At 42.2% G+C, this 6187-nt stretch overlaps 1 long non-coding RNA gene across 1 annotated transcript; it reads left to right on the top strand.

Annotated features, from left to right (window-relative positions):
• Positions 1-1078: 1078 nt before the first annotated feature.
• Positions 1079-4961, top strand: LOC119131677. Its single transcript, XR_005099696.1, has 3 exons — positions 1079-1146; positions 3731-3818; positions 4359-4961. It is a non-coding gene; the product is annotated as an uncharacterized LOC119131677 (long non-coding RNA).
• The last annotated feature ends 1226 nt before the right edge of the window (positions 4962-6187 follow it).

The following is a 6187-nucleotide window of genomic DNA, read 5'->3' as shown; positions in this document are numbered from 1 at the left end:
ATTTAACAGGAATGAAAAGTGCATGCCAGTAAGCGAGCCAGTTTAAGGGAAATGTGATAACATCCACAGTATAAAGTAGGATATCCTGTCATTCCAAACCATGGTTGGAGGAACACCAGCTTGAAAAGGGTTGGATGATCATGTGAAGCCAAAAGGGAAATTATCCATAAAGGCACTTGTTTGCATCGCCATACGTCATTTATTTGTAGCACGTGTTGGCTCTCGCTCTACAAACATGAACAGGCGTGCTTCTTTGAAAGGGTGCACCAGGGTGGGGTGCACTAGGCCAGCTTTCCTGTGGTGCACAGTGAACACACTAAACACACACGACATGCTTCGATGCCGACACACGCGCACACACACATACACACACACACGGCCTAAAAGGCAAACACACACGCGGGAATTGGTGCGTCATCTTCGGGAGGCTGTGGCAGGGAGCGGACTTCCACTCGGATTCCGCAGACTGGCAGCTCCAGGGTAAAAAATAAACCAGTGGACCGCCCAGTAAATATTTCAGCTGGGTCAACAGATTCTGACACCAGCTTCTAAAGGGAATAACTCTGAGTATTCCTTCCAAAAATTTCTTGCCGCCACTCTTCTTTTACTTTGTGGAGCAAAACACATTGATAGCTACTTTAGTGGAGAGGCAATTCCATAGCAAGTCAATACTTCATGGCTACAAAAGATCATTGGGGTAAATGACAAGAGCATAGCCAAACAGATCAATGATATGCCCCAAAAACAAACATTTTATAATGTACCAAAAAAATGGCGGCTCGTTTCTGGAAGGACATCTGCCATAAAAACTATAAGAAACGAATCTTATTGTGTGTCACTTATTGCTGAAAACCACAAATAAACTACCAAAAAATAAATAAAATTGATTTCTAGAATGGCATGTGCTGATGTGGAGCGCAATAGTTTAGCGAAGAGACACAAAGCGCATATAAAGCCCTTTTGTTCTTATGTGCTATCAATTATGTAGCAACATGAGACTCTCTTCAGAGCATGCATGTCGCCAGAATATCGCATCTAATCCTCCACAGATTTGATATCTTTTTTCTTCTTTCCTTCAGCGGGGGCGAGCAGCTATCAGCATATCATGCAGCCACCACACAAGCTTGAATAAAAAGGATTCAGTCAGTAAGTAGCTGTCCAACATTTTCTCTTTTTTTTTTTTTTTAAATGTGTTCAAAATCAATTTGGGCTTTTATAACTAAGCCTGTTACAACCAGTGCCAGAACTTGAAAGTGATCTTTTGATCCACTCCGTATAATAAAAATGGCACACTATTAACAACAGCCTGCCTGTTCGGCCACCTTATAATGCATAGTGTGAACTCAAAGACTGGTTATCAAAGTCCAAAGGTTTTGTGAACACAAGTAACTATCTCATTCCTAAAGTGTTGACCACCCTGCCACAGCTCTAACTCTTCTTCTGTTTATGTTAGCCGGATTCTCACTTTTTATCCCAACACTCTCATCTCATTTGCATGCTACACGATCTCAGTGCCTGGGAACAATCCTCTCAACATAAAGAGCTCATGAGCGCTCTGGCCAGCCTCTGCGGCGGTGGGAACGTACCACCACGAGAGCGCTCACCTTGGCTGGAAGCCACAAAAGGAAGCGGCAGGTGGATTAAGAAGGTTACACAGAGTGCTCACTGCTTAGGCCAAACACTCCAGGATCCAATTAAATTCTCTTAGCCTTCATCTGGAGACGGCCACTAAACAAGGAGGATGAGGTCATGGCAGATCGAGAACATCACGCTCTTGTATCATACTTGGCACACACACACACACACAGACATACACACATTCCACGAGTGCAACAACCCTCATGTTACCTCTCATATTTCCCTCATGCCCAGACAGGCCTCATCTTGGTCACCCAATGGTGACAAGATCAAACATCCAATGCTTAAATATGCCAATCTGATTTGGAAGATTACGACGTTGCTATCGTACACACAAGCCTGTTTCACATTGAATCTATTTTCTATTTTCTCCACAATTGTTTGCAATGAGCATCTTGACATTCCCATACTTCAATGTGGGACAAGTAAGGCGAGTAAATAATCTTGGCTTGTTTAAACATTAAGAGTTCTTGAGGGCACCACGTGACTTGTTTTGAAGCCCCCTGGCCGCTCCTGTGACACATGCGGCAGATAAGTAAACTATTCAGCGAGAAGGCAGCACAAACACGGCTCTGTATACGCTTATTAGTTTGGAATTTGGAATGACTATTTTTCCCCACAGGGCTCAGGGTATGAAAGCATTTTTAACTGAAAATGAGGGGAAAAATTTTGTGTGCGGTGGTGTGTTGGTTGTCAATGCGCTCTTGGATTCTCAAGGCACAAACATAGGAAAATGAGGCTCATAGTTTCTGAAAACTCACATGTTAAACTCTGAAAACAGAAGTCGTGTTCATTTTTATTCAAGCCATATAGCCTAAGCCAGTGGTTCTTAACCTGGGTTCGGTCGAACCCTGGGGGTTCGGTGAGTCGGTTTCAGGGGTTCGGCAGAGCCTCCACTGCAGAGGTCCGAACACACCTGATTTATATATCCGCATATCTGAACTAGTCTCGCAAAGGCAAAAGCAGAAGTCACACTGATTTGCTGGTATGTCATTTGTTGTGAATTCATGCATTGTGTTGGTGTTATTCTTTGAACAAGGTGATGTTTATGCACGGCTCATGTTGTGCACCAGTAAAAACCTCTCTGTCTTGAAAAACAAAAAAAAACTCACTAAAGAGGGGTTCGGTGAATGCGCATATGAAACTGGTGGGGTTCGGTACCTCCAACAAGGTTAAGAACCACTGGCCTAAGCCCTCCTAACATACTACACAATCACGTGCTTACGATGAAAACAAACACATTGCGATATAGTGAGTATGGGGGGGTGGGGGGATCAATGCATTTGCATTTTCTGGTCAGTGGGTCCAGTTTGGAGTCGGGTCGGGTCAATAACAGTCAAAGCGCAGGCATGTTGCTAAATAGTGTCCTAAAAACAGCTTCATGCTTTGATGGCAAAGGTCAGAGTGTACCTCGTACTGGGATGGCTGAGGGGAAACAAGGCCTACTGAGAATTAAAAAGACAGGACTGAACGACTAAACGAAGGTTGGCACCCACAAACATTGTTCGGCATATTCAAGAGGGCAAGAGTTATTATTTTGATGCCTGAGCAATGTGATCGCCCCCCTGGTGGTTGGCTGACTACTCGTTGAAAAAGAACTTGATGGGTTCCATTTATTTGCAGCAACCAAAATTGCCATTGCAATTAAAAATTAATTGTGCAGTCTTCTAAGTGGGTGAATGCGCAACATGCACATGGAAACGCAGCATCAACGCAAAAACTGCGGTCCACACAGCATGTACTCAGCACTACTAGTACACACTTATTTTCCAAGGTCGTTCTTGTGTAAACATAAACAGAGCGTAATTTTGGGGAAAAAAAAAATCCATCCGGAATGAACCTGAGTAAACTTCTTTCCAGATGAACACATGTTCTTCCTTGATTTCCTCTCACTCAATGAGGTAAACCGAGTAAGGGCAATTTATATTGTTAAGTTACAAAACAGATGGGAATGAATTACAGTAGGCAGTCAGCATGTAACACGTGCCTGGACACAAACTGTTATTAAGTGGCGTGTTGTTTCCATTAAAACTCCGGGAGTAATGTAAGATCCTGTCCGTGTCCGACTGGTTGTTTTCTTTCTCTTTCCCAGCGTATAAAAAGTGTCCACGCTGACATGTAAACTCCTTTTCGGCCTGGAAATGATTACGAGTGCAAATTACAAGGTGGCGTTGCCCAAGGTGAGCAGTTTTCGCATCCTCCTAAGCGTGCTTTGTTCTCAGACAGCAGCTGGATCAAGAATGGGTTTTCAAAGTGCTCGACTTCAAGTGGGGGAGGAAAACTGCACTTCAACGATCAGAATAACAACGCTTTGCCGATAAATGGCTCACTATGTATGCAAAACTGTACGAGAGCACAGCATTTTAAGGAGACACTCGGAAAATGAACATCTGTATACGAATACTAGTTGTGCTTAGAGTGCTTACTCAGGCATCAAGCATAAAATAGCACAACCAAGGAATAGATGTTTGCCTATTTCAGAAAATGTGTCTGAGAAAAATTGTCTTTTGCTTAGGTAATGACTTAGCAGCTAGGCTGACCAGAGTAAAAAAAAAAAAACATGACTCGTATCTAAAAAAAAAAAAAAAGAATCTCAAGGCAGCACTGTACAACCATAAACAGCTACTATCTTTCTGTCGATGTCAATCAAAAATAAACATAACAATCTTCGTAAAGGCAGCAATTGTACCTTATGTTGTGGCTTGCGTGTCTATCAACAGCCAGCCAGTGAGGCTTTCGGTGACCTTTTAACCAGAGACCGTGTGATGCTGAGTTGGACTTCCACTTTTATGCAACACTGTGAGCAATGTTAATAGAACTTTTGACTTTTTGAAACAGTCTTTTGGGAGGAGCAGAGGGCAGCAACTGGACTTCAGGATGACTAGGATGTGTGAGTCACCAACACGGTACAAAGACCCTGTAGAACACAAAACAATCCTAACATAGATATTTGTAGCCTTGTAGCTTTGTTTATACTGTGTGCACAGGCTAAACAAAAAGTTATTTAGTTTGACAAGAAGTCGAATATTTTACAGGTTTGGTGCTGATCTTACCATTTGACGAACTTGATGTTGCCGTGTTTAATAATCACGACACAAACAGACAGATGTTGTGTACTTTATCCCAGAGAAAATACTTTTTGTATGGTAATTGATCAACTGCTCTGAATCAGTGCAGGCTTCAAAGCTTTTTCTACACATCTGCAGTCTTTACCGTCATCTTTTCAAGTACGTAAATTATTGGTGAATACAATTATAGTTTGTTGTTGATTTCCTAAAATGCCAAACAAAGTGTATACGTCATACACTGCAGATTTTGCTAATTTCCCTGAACCCTGAGTTTGAAATAATTAATGAAAAACATGAAAATGAACAATAGGATTTATTTGAATTTAGCCGGGCAGCACGGTTGGTGACTTCAAGTTAGCACATCACTCTCAGTTGTGAGGCTCAGGGTACAAATCTGGCCTTCCTGTGTGCACTTTGCATGCTCTCCTTGTACTTGTGTGGGCTTCCACGGAACACACATTCAAGCATTTTAGGATAATGAAGACTCTAAATTGTCCATAGAAATGAATGTGAGTGTGAGTGCTTTGTTTATTTGTATGAGCCCTGCGATTGGCTGGCAACCAGACCAGGATGTGCTCCGCTCCTCGTACAAAATTCAGCTGGGACAAGTGGCAGCTTATCCATGACCTTAATGAGAAAAAGCAGTAGAGAAAATGGATGGATGAATTCAGCCTGTTTAGAAAACAAAACAAAAAGGAAGACAAATAACATCTCCACTGCAGTTAGTCCAAAAAATGAAGACATTCTCAGCTTCCCTTAAGTTTTCAGCCTTTGCATGAGGGGGCCAGTGTTAGGGGCTCGGACTTGGCAAATGGCAAAACAAGCTGGAGAATGATGAGCTCATGTTTTGGCAACAAGCTGTTTTAATTAACTATTTCGGCGTGACCTCAGCTTCTTTCCCCACACAGAGAGGATGCAGCGCTTATTAGCCTCTCTCTTCCCATGAGAACAAATGCACGTGTTTTTGCTCAACATGTCCTCATTTATGTGTTAAGTAATGGAGCCTGAACGTCTGGATAGGTGTTGATAATAGGTGATGCAATAGGTGCGCTTAGCGCGCTACAAAGTAGTGAGTGGGCCAGGTATTTATGTTGTCTTTGGATGGATATTGTCAAAGATAGCATCAAAATGCAAAGAGCATCGCTATAATGTGACAATTTGACTTCATTTTGCTTTGAATTGAGGTTTTGTTTATGGGCTATTTTGAAAAACCAGCGAGGTTAGGCTATTCGTCAAAACAACAGCTGTCATGAGCCTAAAAATGCCTTCCAAACTTTCACAAGGTGGAAGTTTTTCCCCAATCCGATCTCTAAAAGCGGAATGTTTGACTATCCTTGCGTCTGTCTCTATGTTCAACTTTTGAAAAGCACAGAGGAAAATTGTTGTAGTCATAAATCGTTTGGTAACATCGTCTGGTTGCCTTTTCTCCTTTTTTTTTCCTAATCGTGTGTGCTCGGTGGAAAAATTCAAGGATGAAGTTG

Source organism: Syngnathus acus, chromosome 2 (genome assembly GCF_901709675.1).
Source record: "Syngnathus acus chromosome 2, fSynAcu1.2, whole genome shotgun sequence".
In the NCBI taxonomy this organism is placed as follows: Eukaryota; Metazoa; Chordata; class Actinopteri; order Syngnathiformes; family Syngnathidae; genus Syngnathus; species Syngnathus acus.
The sequence above is the reverse complement of the archived record's forward strand: the minus strand, read 5'-3'. Positions and strand labels throughout refer to the sequence as shown.